Below are 15668 nucleotides of genomic sequence, written 5' to 3'. Positions count from 1 at the left end.
GCAAATTCCCCACTAATTCAGTTTAGTGTTACTTTTATCAGTATGCAAGAGTTTCCCTTTAGGCTCCCTCTTACCCCACCTATTTGGTTTCCTCTGTTAAGGGGCAGGGTATCAAGTATTTAGGACAGTTACATGACAGGTCTACAGGAAATGATTATGAGTCACACTCTAAGACAGGGAGGGCATCTTCTGTGCTCTGTGTACCATGCTGCATCAGGCTCTTTTCCCTCTAAGTCATCCTCCTTGTCTAGAAAATAGCATGGAAGTTCCTCAAAAACTTAAAAATAGAATTACCACGTGGTCCAGTAACTCCACAACTGGGCATTTACCCAATGAAAATGAAAACACTAATTTGCAAAGATCTGTGAACCCCTATGTTTACTAGAGCATTACTTACAAGAGCCAAGATATGGAAGCATCCCAGTGTCCAGCCATAGGTTAGATGAATGGATAAAGAAGATGTGGTGTCTGTATACAACAGAGTATTACTTGGTCATAAAAGAGTGACATCTTTCCATTTGCAATAGCATGGATGGATGTAGAGGGCATAATGCCCAGTGAAATAAGTCAGTCAGAGAAGTAAATACCATGACTTCACTCATATGCAAAATTTAAGAGACAAAAGAAAGAATGAAAGAAAAAGAAAGAAAGAAAGAAAGAAAGAAAGAAGACAAACAAAAAACAGAATCTTCAATATAGAGAACAAACTGGTGGTTGCCAGAAGGGAGATTGGTGGGGTGATGGGTGAAATAGGTGAAGGGGATGAAGAGTACGCTTACCGTAATGAGCACTGAGTAATGTACAGAATTGTTGAATCGCTATATTGTACACCTCAAACTAACATAACACTGTGCATTAATTATACTGGAATTAAAAATATACATAAAAATAGTAAAATAACAAAATAAAATAAAAATAAAATCAAGTTGCTTCTCCGCTTTCTCTCTTCTCCCTAATGTCATCCCCCAGGTAAAATTCCAGCCCTGAAACAATGTGTCTTAGAAGGAAAACTGCATCTGGTGCTGAGGTTGACAATTTCTTTAAATCTTTATTTCTGTTTCAGTGTTGACTAGGCATATTAGTGTAAGAGAAAAAAACACAGAAAAACAAGGCTAATATTTCAAGGTATAAACCTTCCACATACGTTTTACTTTTACACACACTTGGGAGAAAACTATCAGAGTTATCACCAAGGAGGAACAGCAGGGGAACCAAATAAGATTGCCTGGACCACTGGACCACCTTAACATGTTACAAGGACTTGCAAGTATCCGGAGATGGAGGTACAGACCTAGTTTAAGCATGGAAGTAGGTGATGTGGTAAAATTGCCCAGGGGGGTGGTAGTGGGCAGGAATCTGAAAGGATTCAAAATAACAAATACAGACTGGAAGGAAGAGTTCTGGATTTTAATTACACATATAACAAAACTAGCATTAATTGAGCACAGAATGTCAAGCACTGTTCTAAGTACATTGTAAGTATTAAGTTATCTAATCCTCATAGCAATCCTCTACTGGATAAAATATATCCATTTTACAAAGGAGATATTGAGGCAGAGTAAGTGGCAGAGCTGGGTCTCTGAAACTGAGGCTCCAGATCTCATACTCTTTTTTTTAAATTTTAAGTGTATTTATTTTGAGAGAGAGAGATAGAGGGAGGGAGGCAGGGAGAGAAAGTGCACATGAGCTGGGAAGGAACAGAGGGAGAGAGAGAAAGAGGGAGAGAAACCCATGCAGGCTCCATGCTTTCAGCAACACAGGCTCAAAGTCACACACCATTGCAGTGGGGCCTGAACTCACAAAGTGTGAGACCATGACCTGAGCCGAAATCAAGTGTCCGACGCTTAACTGACTGAGCCACCCAGGTGCCCAGGATCTCATAATCATAAGCATCACACTATGATGCTTGTAAATCAAAGTATGAAAGTTGGATAACTTTTGGGGTTCTTCGCCCACTCATTCTGGTGAGCGCGCCATCATTAAATTATGTGACTTTATTTTCTCATCGTATGATCTATTTTGCATGGTTGGCATCAGGGTCTGGAGGACCTTCTGGACAGGGAGAAGTCAGAAACTCAGGCTCATCTATCTGATGCCATAAGCAAGCTGACTCAGAATCGGAGCCATGTGAACAGTCTCTTGCTTAGATTTCCCTCCGTGTCCTTCACATCATCTTGGAGAATTGGACCCACCTACGGGAGGGAGAAGACTGGGGTCACCACTGCTCTCTTGAAATTTCATGTAAGTAACCAGTAAACTGAACACATATGACTCATGAGAAACGCAAAATGCAACATTCTTTTTATCTTCCACCATTCTTTTATCCTTTATTTGGTGGAGGCGATCTTTCTTTGTTAATGGATGAAAACTCGAGAAGGACACATGGTCTGTTCATTTTTACTTAATGAACTAATTGACTATGGTCCATTTAAGTTGCAAACAGTATAATTTAACTATTTAGAATGTCAAACCCCATATTAGGTAAGACTGCAGTGTATCCCTATGATCTGGAAGAGAACATCTGACACTATCATAAGAGAAGCATTCCTAGCAGCCAAAGACGGGGAAATGGGTATCCCTGTGGGGATGAAGGATCTCACTTTTAGCATGGGTTCTGGGGATGTAGCCCTGGGTGCACGCAGCCAGTGAAATTTTTCTTTGATTTCTTAATTTTAATTAAAAATTTACATCAGTCTTTTATTTACTTCCAGAACATATCCATATTAAAGAATGTTAAAATGTTTAACATTATTTACTGGGGAAATTGCTATCCTTCTCTTTTCCCTACCTCTTCAGTCTCTAAATAGAGTTTAAAGAAACACCTGATGTTGATCCCCTTCAACTTGCTGCCTGCTTCCAGCTTGACAATCCCAGGCTCAGCCTCTAGCATCCAGATTCAAACTCAGGCCGTTAAAAAGCGCCCAAGAATCAAGCACATGTGCCAAACTTTAACATTTGCTTAAAGTCTGTGGTGGACACCTGGATGTCTGCTATGTAACGTTCTACACTTTTTTTTTATAAGTTTGAAATCTTTCATATTTATGAAATGCAAACAAAATGAAAATTAAAGCAAAATCTAGTCTCATTGTTACCTGGGAACCCAGACTTTTCTCCTTACACTTCTCCTACCATTTCCTGAACAGGATGTACAGATCTCTAATTTCACATCTTAACATAGTCTATTCCCCAGAATGAAAATTTATTTTCATTATCTTCTCTGAGTCCCACCCCTTTTTGATGAGTTTAAATTTCCTCTCCCACAGAAATTCATGCCAAGTATCCTTGTTCTTCATTTAATTACTGCCTCCTCTAAACAGCTGAAATACCTGTGACCTGGCCGATTCTTGCATCCCAATCAGCCTATCATGGTTATTTATCTTTTTCCTGATGTCCCTTTTTCTCCTCAGTTAATAAGTGCCAGCAAAGCACTTAAAAAGTATTTGTTGAAAAAATAACCGAAAGACATTGAAAAGCATTTACAAACAGACTATGTATATGCGTATTCATACTTGCCATGTGTTTGCCAACATATATGTGAAGAATTATAATTGCATGGAAAAACGCTTATGATGTAATGCAGAAAGAAAAGGTCAGGATGCAAAACCTTTCATACCATCTGAGCTCATTAAAATTCTGTACAAGTGCGCCTTCATAACTGCATGATAGCTCATCATTTGGATGTGAACTGATAACCTTTTAAGAAAGAATGGAGCCGTTCTTAATAAATTCAGAAAATTCTCTCTAATACAGAATGATGGAAGCTTGTGTATTTATTCATTCTCCTCCTTATCATAATGTCATTTCTTTTTCTAGCACTTTCCAACATCCAGAGAATGTGTTAAGGAACCTACTGCCTCTATTTACAGAGGCTTTCGGACTGGATCTAATAGTCAATATTCAGAGTATTAGCATCAATATTCTGAAAGAAAAATTGGGAAATGTAGACATTCACAAACTTCTTTCATACAGTTAGAGCTTCAAAAATTAAAACACTTTGCTCATTTGTTCTCCAGTGCCTGATAACAATAGTGAGACACCTATCTCTTGGCAATGGCATTAGAATTACGATTAAATATTATCTTAGTCCTGAGACTGTGATTTCCTAAAGCCAGTGCATAGATCAAAGTGGCTGAATAAAGATACCTGGAGAAGCTTTTAAGAAAAACAAGCAAACAAATTAAAACAAAACTGATTCCGGGGCCCTAATTCTAGAGTGTGGCCCAGAAAACTGTGTTTTATAAATTTCCAAAGAGGTTCTGATAAATAACCAGGTTTGGGAACCACTGCCCCAGGGAGCTGTAGTGTAATCCAATTATTTTCTGGCAGCCTGAAGGAAAGAAGTGAAGGTAGATTGTGATTTATTGTGAGAAACATGGATTCCCCAGAGTCTCTCCCTGGAAGACATTTTAAAAATCTATTTCAAGATAGTTATTTCCCGGGGGTGTGTTGATTGTCATTCTAAAGCCGTGGCAGAGATTTGATGAACTTTGCAGGTCACTTCCAACTGTCCAATTTTATAAAAATGTGCTTAGTTTTGTAAATGTTGCAATGATCTTTAGAAAAGATTTTCCCTCTAGAAAAGAGCGCATTTACTTCACACCCATTAAGCTAAGTGATCGTGACATGTTCACACCCCTGAGCACATTTAGTTCTTGATAGAAAATGAGACATTTACTGTGGGCACATGAAGACATTAGAGATTTTATTGCGGCTTTCATTTCTCAAAAAAAAAAAAAACACTATGTTAAACATAAAACTAATATTTATTTCCTTCATTTTGTAGATAACTTTCTTTGTAAAGAATATAGAACAATTTTCTCAATTTCACACAAAAAATGACTCATTTTCAACAGATGCCTCATTCTAAATTTTTTTTAACGTTTATTTATTTTTGATATAGAGACAGAGCATGAATTGGGGATGGTCAGAGAGAGAAGGAGACACAGAATCTGAAGCAGGCTCCAGGCTCTGAGCTGTCAGCACAGAGTCCCACGCGGGGTTCAAACTCACAGGGCGTGAGATCATGACCTGAGCTGAAGTCGGAGGCTCAACCGACTGAGCCACCCAGGTGCCCCAACAGATGCCTCATTCCAATCCAATCTTATGGTACTCTCTTTAGTGATTTTTTACAAAAAAAACCCCCATATTTTAACCCAAGATTTAATGTATTTTATAACGCACAAAGCACTCTGTCCCAAATTTTTAGCTTTCATAAGATCCTACCTAGAGGAATTATTACAGTAGTGGAAAATTGATATTTTTATATGGACACCATCCTTGTGTGCTATGGAAATCTGCTATTATCCAATGCAAGTGGTCCTGGTGAGTTGGCCAATGACTATATCTGCTCCTTTAGGCTCAAGGATGAACATGTGATCCCAGGTGGGCCAATTATGATAGCCTGTCCTTCCAGGAGCAGTGATTGACTTAGGAGTGAGCATTTGGCCTAAGAAAGACCAATCTGGGGGCAAATGGGTGGCACAGTCGGCTGAGCATGGGACTTTGGTTCAGGTTATTCATCTCAGGGTTTGTGAGTTCAAGCTTCACATGGGGCTTGCTGCTGTTGGCCTGTTAGCATAGAGCCTGCTTTGGATCCTCTGTGATGTCCCCACCCCCCTCTACCCCTTTCCTCCTCATGCTCTCTCTCTCAAAATATAAATAAAACATTAAAAAGAAGAAGAAGAAGAAGAAGAAGAAGAAGAAGAAGAAGAAGAAGAAGAGAGAAAGAAAGAAAGAAAGAAAGAAAGAAAGAAAGAAAGAAAGAAAGAAAGAAAGAAAGAAAGACCAATCTGGTGCTGAGTGGTATAATTGCTGCCTTCCCTTTCCTAAACTGGAAAAATGTGATTCTGGGTCAATTAGAAGTAGTTTTTCCTACCAAATAATGAGGATTTGTTTGCACAAGAAAGTGAATCTTTGGAGAGAGATAGAAAAGAGGGATAGGGAAAGACACTTAAGACATTCTGGATCTAATTGTGTTGACTCTTGAACTTCTAGAATGTGAAGTACCTGAATTTGTTCTTTGAGCTATCTTGAATTGAGTTTGAAAGCAAAATGAATTGCAGACAAAAAAGCCTGACTAATACAATTATTTTCTGTGTTTTCCAGATGAGTAAAGTGAAGCCCAGAAAAGTTATGTAACTTGACCTAGTTGCTAAGTAAATCAGACCTGAACGCGGGCACTAACACTCTAAATTCTGTGTTCTTTCTACAAAACTGCCATTCTTAGCATCTATTGAAGAGATCTTACACCCAGGGAAAAAGTGATGTAAGAACAGATCAAATATGACTGGCTGAGAAGGATATTACACTGAAATACTAGTATAACTAGCTAAATTGCTTTTGGCCCAAATTTACAGAGGTCTTTGCATAAATTGGGAGTCTAAGGTGTCAAATATAAAAAGTGAATCTACTAAGTACCAAAAATAAAATTAGAATTTAAACCTTATATTACCCAAAGATAAGCACATTTTGTTCAAGTTCGCAAGTATTTTCAGTGAATTTTGTTAATCATGGGGAGAAGCAAGTTCAGACATAAATTCCATCACGATGTACAAATCTACCATAATGTTCTGAAGACAAGCAGAGATCGTCTGTTTCAAGTTAAAATTTTAGAACTGGCAGAACCTTATAACTTAACCTCACAATGGCAGGCTAGATTGAACAACCAGAACCTGTGATTGTTTTCCAATCAAAGTAAAATTAATTTACCATCTAGTGACACATTAAAAATTGTCTCTTCAGAGTCCCATTGTACCTGGAAGGGTTCTTTGATTTTCCTCTCCTGTTCCTATTCTACTCCTGTCCTTCTTTGACAAAATGCTATTCTACGAAGAAGAATCTGAAGAGCATGAGGTCTAAAATTTGTATATTTAAGAAAGTACTAAAGAAAAGAACATGGAATACACATGAAAAGCAAACTGCTAACATGCCTGAATACATACTATTCATCTTTGGATTTAATTTTTCTCTTTTAGAAGTTGTGTTTAAAAAAAAAGTTTTTTTTAAAGATGTAACAAATGATGCATAAAAATCACAGTAACATCTATATAATCTAGTAGCACAGTACTAAAATGAGTACCTAGGAATCCACCATTGATCTCAAGAACTAGAACTTGATTAATCCTTGTAGCACACCAAATGTAGCAGAGACATTCTCTGTGCCTCCTGCTCAGAGGCTACTACTTTCCTGAAATCATTATTTAATTTATAGTTGTTGTTTTTTTTAAGTTGAGGTTTCCATAGCAACGTATTGTTTGGTATTTCTTGAGTCTGAGCATTTTGAGCTGTAGGTAAGCACCTGTGACTTGTTTATTTCATTTCACATTACATTTCTACAATGTAATTCATATAATGTAATTCATATACTTCCAAGTAGCTACAGTTCATTCTCTTTTAGTCCAAATAATATCCCATGGTGTAACTTTAGTAATTCAGTTAGCACTTTCTTATCCCTGGAAATTTGAGGGGGTTTTTCCCCATTTTTTTGCATATGTGAATAATATTGTCTCAAATATTCTTATTCATGTCTCTTGTTGTACATGTACAAGCATTTTTCAAGGACGGATATCTAAAAGGGGAATTGTTTGGTTTGGGGGTATAGAATATTTAACTTAATATGAAGGTGTCAAACCTGTTTCCAAAGTGATAAATCAGTTTACATTTTTACCAGCAGTATATGAATATCCATTGGTTCAAATCCTTACAAATATTGATCAACGTCAGACCTGTATTTGTGTACACTTAGTGGTTATAAAATTGTATCTTATTGTGGTCTTAACTTTCATTTCTGTGATTACTAATAAAGTTGAATGTCTTTTCTTGTGTATGTTCAGCATCTGTAATTCCTACCCATAAAAAACTCTTTATTGAGGCCCCTGGGTGGCCCCTGGGTGGTTAAGCATCTGACTCTTGATTTTGGCTTAGGTCATGATCTCACAGTTCTGAGTTCAAGCCCTATATCAAGTTCTACACTGACAGTGCAGAGCCTGCTTGGGATTCTCTCTATCTCTCTGCCCTTCTCTCACTTGCTCTCTCTCAAAATAAATAAATAAACATTTTTTTTAAAAAAAGCTCTTTATGACTTTTCCCCATTTTTTTTTTCTCTTGAGTTGTTTGTCTTTTTTCTTGTTTCTTACAGATGTTTTTAAATACATCCTGGTTCCTATTCCCTTATTGATTCTGTGTGTCAAAAGTATCTTCTTCAAGTTTATGACATTATTTTCCTGAGGTTTTAATATATTTTAAATTTTAATATGGTCAAATTTAGCAACGTTTTCCTTTATTATTCATGCTTTTATGGGGGGGTATCTTTTCAAAGAAAACCTCAAGAATATAATATTTCATATTATCTTTCAAAATTTTATTTCTTATATTTCAATCTGGGCTCGTTTATTTCTTTTTCTTTTTTTCCCTTACTGAGAAGTGGCGGGGGGGGGGGGGCTCTGGGGCACAAATTGTTTGATCAACCTGCAGAAATATTGTCTGACTAGACCATATAGCCAGTAGTCTGTGAAAAGTCCCAGGGATGAACCTCAACACTGAAAGCTCTCATAAGAATGGGCTATTTCTGGTGTGGAATGCTAATACATCCTTGACATTTACATTAAAACCTAGCACATAGTAGACACATGTATTAGTGTATGTGTTTATGTATGATTGTGTGTGTGTGTGTGTGTGTGTGTGTGTGTGTGTCTGCATGAGAGCGAAAGAGAGAGAGAGAGGACTTAAAACAATTTAGAAAACATAGTTTAAAAAAGTTTCCTTAGATATGATCATTGTTAATAATTAGGTATTACTTTTCTAGACCTTTTCAATATTTCTATGTATTTACATATTTAGATATGTGTACATAAGTATTATGCACATACACAAAGAGAGGTTTTTTTAAAATGTAAATGGTATCTTACTTTTGTTATAGCTCTTACTCTTTTCCTTCCACTTAATGTGTGTGGGAGATCATTCCATGTCCTTATTTAGAAATCTATAGCATTCTACTTAACAGCTGCATAGCATTCTATAGTATGAATGCCTTGTGATGTAAAAATCATTCCCCATTAGTGGCAATTTTTGTTCTTATAAGCCATGCTGCCCTGTACAACCCTCGACCATGAATCTTGGTGCAAGTCTATGTCTTTCTATAGGACAGAGTCCTAGAAAAAGGGTATGCTGGGTTGAAAGTATATGTGTATTTAAAGTTTTTGATGAATATTCCCAAATTATTATAAATACAAAAACTTCGTCTTATGAATTAAGGCTAGTAAGAAATTTTGACATTGGTATGTCTGTTTATTTTTGAGAGCGTGTTTGACATGATTCCAAATTGTGAAGCCAACTGAATTTTCTCCTTTCTAATCAGCTGTTTGAACATCTCACTGATACTGTTTACATATGCTGGCCTGAAACACTGGCAAAGAGAAACACATCTGGGTTTGTTTTTCCATTTATTTTTCCCCCTATGGAGAATTCTAAGCAGGAGGGAGGTCCCAGGGCACTATATATCTAAGCTCTGAGTGTACTTCCTCTATGGATTCAACTGGTTCACAGACTTGCTGTGTCCATATCTGATATATTCCTAGCTTCACACAGTAGTACATGAAAAAGATTTGTGTGTGTGTGTGTGTGTGTGTGTCACTAGAAATTAATACATATTTATTATAGAAAATATTAAAAATGTGTAAAAAGTATTAAGAACACTGAGATCAGCTATAGTTTTATGACCCAAAGATAACCAACATTAATATATTGCTGTATCTTACCAGATATACAGTTTTTAAACAAAATTGGGACTACGCTATAATACTGTTTTGCAATCTGTTTTATCTCTCCACCTAATAATATATTATGAACTTTCTGCTGTATCAATATAATGTCACTTCAATGTTTGACTTACAGAAAGCATAAGCATTTAAGACTTTAACTGACTCTAACAATTTACAAATACATCTGTGGTGTGTCAAATTCCATGCTGTTAATATGCAGGTAATAGTAATGGACTGCATTTAACTTAAATGCATATGACCCAAGGCCAATAAATCCTATATGTATTTCTATATTTTATCTGTCACCAATTAGAATAGCTAAATATTACTGAGTACCTACTATCTACTAAATGTTTTGCAAAGGACTTGACAAACACATTATTCCTAATTGTTACAACTAACTTTGGAAGAATGTGTTATCAACATTTTGCAGGAGAAAACAGATTCTAAGAGACTAAGCAATTTTGTTAAGCAAGGTCACATGGTTGGAAAATGGTGAGACTGAGTTAGAAATTAGGTCTATCTGCTAGTAAAACTTCTGCTTTTGTACCCATCATTACTGTTTTGGCCCCACTAAAAATTTTCATGTATGACTTCTGTACTCAAAGTTGCTGCTTTATAGTCACTCTTATTTTTATTTTATTTATTTACTTATTTATTTATTTATTCATTTATTTATTTTTGTATATCCACTTTATGATTAGGCTGTAATTTCTAAGGGAAATTAAGAAACATCAAAGTTTCTAGTTTCTAGCCCCATAACAGAGTTTTAAGGACATGCGTTTAATCTCGTTATTAATGGAAACGGAGACCTTTGTGTGAGATATTCTGAGAACTTCCGTTACAATTGAAACTGGAGCGCCATCTGTTGGCCATGGAGTTAGAGACACTTAATCCGGGAATATTATAAAGTTATCATCACTATTGCTTTCCCCCAAAAATACTTTTAGCATCAAACTTGGACCAAATATGAAAGGAAATTAGAAGCTAGTAGTATTATCTCTTATTTTTTAAAAATAATTTGAAGTGAAATTCACAAAACATAAAATTAACCTTTTATTTATTTCTTTTTAATGTTTATTTTTGAGAGAGAGGGAGAGCGCGGGGTGAGGGAGGTGCAGAGAGAGAGGGAGACAGAGGATCCAAAGTGGGCTCTTCCCTGAAAACAGCCCAATGTGGGGCTGAACTCACAAACCATGAGATCATGACCTGGGCTGAAGTCAGACCTCAACTGACTGAGCCACCCAAGCGCCCCTAAAATTAATCATTTTAAAGTGAATAATTCAGTGGCATTTTGTACACTCACGATGTTGTTCAGCTATCACTTTTTCCTAGTTCCCAAACATTTACCTCACTCATAGACAAACCCACTATTCATTAAGCGTTCTTACCCTGTTACCCCTTCCCTACAGCCCTTGGAAACCTCCAGCCTGAATTCTGTCCTACGGATTTGTCTGTTTTGGATATTTCATATACATGGACTCCTAGAAGATGTGATATTTTGTGTTTGGCTTCTCTTGTGCAGCATAATGTTTTGGAGGTTCATCCATGCCCCAGTGTGTATCACTACTTTATTCCTTTCCATGTGTATACACCACTAGTTGTTTATCCATCATCTATTGATGGGCATTGGGGCTCTTTCGACCTTTTGGCAATTGTGAATCATGCTGCTGTGAACACGAGTGTCCATGTACTTGAATACTCACTTTTAATTCTTTGGGGTAAACACCTCATTAGCCTTGTCATTAGCCAAGTCATTAGCCTTGACTTGAAGATGAAGACGTGTATGAGAGTACCTGACAGTGGAGCAAACACTGTTATTTAATGCAAAATGAAACAAATTATTTCAACAGGAGGAAAAAAAATGATGAATACATCCAAGAATGGACATTTTCTTATGTTTGTCTTTCAGAGGCCTTGCCCACCAGAGTGATTAATTAAAAAGGGTCAGAATGACGTGAGGTGCTTGTTTTAAATTTTTTTTAACGTTTATTTATTTTTGAGACAGAGAGAGACAGAGCATGAACAGGGGAGGGGCAGAGAGAGAGGGAGACACAGGATCGGAAGCAGGCTCCGGGCTCTGAGCCATCAGCCCAGAGCCCAACGCGGGGCTCGAACTCACGGACCGTGAGATCGTGACCTGAGCTGAAGTCGGACGCCTAACCGACTGAGCCACCCAGGCGCCCCAAGGTGCTTGTTTTAAAATGCAGCCTCTGCTTCATTGTCCCCACTCTCATTTAGCACCTTTGGGTGTGGGAGGAATCTGTTCCTTTACGAAGCTCTCTGTGATGTAGTGTGAGGGTCCCTGGAACTACACACTGAGAAACACTTTCACCACTCGCTAGCTGCATGGTTTGGGCAAATCAGTTGCCTTTAGTAAACCTCAGGTAACTTATCTTTAGTATGAGAACAATATACCTCACTTTATAGATTTATTTTGAAGGTTAAATTAGAAAGCCGTGCTTTGCACAGTGCCAACAAATGTCAAGTGCTTGATAAAGGTCAGACTTCTCTTTTGTTCCTATCAGAAAAGCTGATTCTATTCGCCTGGGATTGGGTGCGCTTTCACAACAGAACAGTCCCTGAGTAACGAGAGGGGAGTTGAATGGAGTGTCGATCTATGGCGTTGCTTAGTGTGATGGCAACGTTGTACATTTTCTCCTTGGTGTCAGTGAATGAGAATTTAGTGTTTCACTCCTAAAAGGATGATTATATTTTCTGTCTCAGGAGGCACTCCCCATCACTCTGAAGGTGATCTCAGAAGCTCTTCTGAGATGTTTGATAGAAATTATTTTTAAAAGCACAAATAGGGGCACCTGAGGTGCTAGTTGGTTAAGCATCCAACTCTTGGTCTCAGCTCAGGTCATGATCTTGAGGTTTATGGGTTTGAGAGACCCGTGTCGGGCTCCGCACAGGGTCTGCTTGGGATTCTCTGTCTCCCTCTCTCTCTGCGCTTCCCTCGCTCCCGCTCGTGTTCTCTCTCTCAAAAATAAATGAATAAACATTTTTTAAAAAGTACAAATATTTTTTGTCTTTTACATATCAAACTTTCAGATCCCGGTTTTTAAAAATGTAATGTTCATGTAAAGGAAACGCAAAATTTTATTCCAGATGTTTTTAGTTTTTAAATAAGCCTTTGAATTCTTTCTGTATTAGAATATCTGTGTGCCTAAAAGAAATCATATTGTCACAGCTTAGCAAATATATTCTGACCCCAGTTTGAGAAAATTGTAGTTGTAAATGATTAAGGGAAAAGCTTATCTGTGACTGAACTGACTTGGTAACCATTTATTTCCAATTCCAAAGAGAATTAATTTCAGTGTTTCAAAAAAATATACATATCTGTGTGTGTGTGGTGTGTGTGTGTGTGTGTTTGTGTGTGTATGTGGTTCTCCATGTATATTTGTGCCTTAAAGATCAGTGTCTTTATAAGTGGCAAATGAGAAAAGCTAACCATTAGTTTAGAAAGAAAGAAGTATACACAAGAGGCTATAAAGAACATAGGACAATTAAATGAAATTTGATGTATTTTTCTAGAAGGGCAGGGCAAAAGACAAGTGGTTGCCTCCAGAGATGCAACCTTGGCATATACTGGAACACGTGTACTCCACCTTGAACACTAGTCACAATGTATTGCACATTTAGTTTATGCCAGTCACTACATTCTTCACCTTCTTCAGTCAGGACACCACCTAGTCACATAGGTTAGGTTATATTACCCTTAATTTACAGATGAAGAGACTGGGGCTTCGAGAGATTAACTAGAATGCCTGAAGTCCACAGTTCTTTAGGTGAAAAAGTTGATATTATCAGAGTCATTTTGACTCTTCACCAATGTGTCTTTTTTTTTTTTTCATGTCAGGGAAAAAAGGAAACAACTGGCCAGTTCCCTTTCTGGTCTGGAAAAAGAATCCTTCTTGTGGTTGTCATCTGTACTCATCAAAACTTTGCTCAAGAGAATCGTAGAAGTGGAGAGAGACTTGGACATCATCAATTCCTGACTCAATTCCTTCATGCAGTTTAAACCTTCTTTGCAAAGGGATGCTGCCATTTCTTCTAATAAAGCCAGATTTGAGGAGTTGACTACTTTGTAAAGCAATGCATCACATATTTGCAGCTGCAATTGTGAGGAAATACTTTATACAAGTCTTTAAATGACCAGTTTTGCCCAATAAAAATTCAACAATGCTTCTTAGTTGTTTCACTCATTAATTGTTCCTTTCTTTGTTTACTCATTCAAAAATATTGATTAACCCAGTTTTTGTCTTATTCAGCTTTGGAATTATAGTCCTAGATAGGCATGAATGTGTTATTTTTTCTGAAAAATCCATTGGGGCTAGTTTATATTAAATTTGTAGGTGATTAAAATTCTTTGTCTTTCTACAATATTGTTGCTGCCAGGTCTATTACATTCTTTACCCCTGAAGTTTAACTTTTCCCTCGAGCTACAGCATTGGATTTTTTAGTTTTGACCCTCTCTGAGCTTTTAAATTCAGATTATCGCCAAAGAAATCATTCCAATTTTCTGGTGTCTAAAAAATTGCTATCTTCCTTCTGTATCTTACTTTTAATATTCATTAAAAATATTGGCTAGAAGAAGACAAGTTCAAAATGCTGACGCTCCATACAGAAATCTCCCCATATTTTGTTACCTAATGCATTACTTAATGTTTTTTGGGTGAATTTATTCAATAAAAACAAGCCCAAATATGCATCCCTAGTCCACAAGTCTTAATTTTGCCTATAACTATTCATGAGAAGTGGCTAAATGCCTTGCTGAAATTCCTGTAAAGAAGAAATCTCACCTTCTGGTGTGATAGTTTCAAGGATTTCTTGTTGGCCAAGGATCTAGCCATTAGGCCTGAGCCAAAGAGATAGGGTCAAGTTTAGTGGCTAAAAGGTACAGCATCAGGGGAGATATAAGTAGCTGTCTTCCAAATGGAAATGAAGTTCAACTCCCATGACTTTATTTTTGATCAATCTGTACTACCTTCAGCTATCCACCATTTCATGTTTGGAATATCCACAAACCATATTTTGGGCATAATCTTCTAGAATTGTCCTTGCAATAAATTACTTTTCCCAGGGAAAATTTTGCCATTTCTTTTCTACTCCCTCTGTGCAGCTCTATGATCCTCAATTTTATTATTAATGCTAAAGCAATCTCTCATAAAATGCCAGCCTCCTAGAGACTAATTTATCGGGGTCAGAAACTTGGACAGATTTTGAAGAGCACATTGCTGTTTATTATTTTATTAGTTCTTTTGAGTTGAAATTTACTCTTTGTTAGTTTTAAGAAGTATGATAAGGATTGATTTATGGGAGCTAAGTTTGTTAATTTGTTTTATCTCAATTTTATCTTGTTTTAATTTGTCTAATCTCTGTCATTTGCAAATAAGAGGACCTCTCATTTCTTTAGAAAAGTGAAGTGTACCCAAAAAAGGTTCATGTGCATTATGAAGATTACATCTTGGGAGATCCGACCTGGCTCTTCCTTGCATGAACATTTGTCGTGATCGGTATATGGACATTTTTTTAATGTAAAAGGCAAAAACTTATTGAGGGAACTCCTTCAAAAAGTTCAAATGACATCTCATTCTACAAATGTCCATTTAGGCTTGATATTTTTTCCCATGGTAAGTTACTTATTCTCAAGTGATTGATCCCTTTCCCAAAAGGGATATTTCTTTAACTTTTATTTCCTGGTAACATCAATTCTGGTCCCTTTATCAGCTTAGTCATTTTCTCACTTCACCTTTCATTCATTCATTTAAGACAAACTTATTGACCAATAACTATGGCGGGTATTGTTTACATGTTATGAATACAGTGTTGAATAAGACAAGGAGGTTTAGGCCTCAGGGAATTTACATACACCCACAAATGAGCAAGCTCTTAGGGACTGATAGT

General features: G+C 36.9%; 1 long non-coding RNA gene across 1 annotated transcript; it reads left to right on the top strand.

Moving 5' to 3' along the window:
* The first annotated feature begins 9076 nt into the window (after positions 1–9076).
* On the top strand, positions 9077–13946 carry LOC122240130. The gene is made up of 2 exons (XR_006219471.1): positions 9077–9160; positions 13621–13946. It is a non-coding gene; the product is annotated as an uncharacterized LOC122240130 (long non-coding RNA).
* Positions 13947–15668: the final 1722 nt, after the last annotated feature.

This window comes from Panthera tigris, chromosome B4 (assembly GCF_018350195.1).
Source record: "Panthera tigris isolate Pti1 chromosome B4, P.tigris_Pti1_mat1.1, whole genome shotgun sequence".
In the NCBI taxonomy this organism is placed as follows: Eukaryota; Metazoa; Chordata; class Mammalia; order Carnivora; family Felidae; genus Panthera; species Panthera tigris.
The sequence above is the reverse complement of the archived record's forward strand: the minus strand, read 5'-3'. Positions and strand labels throughout refer to the sequence as shown.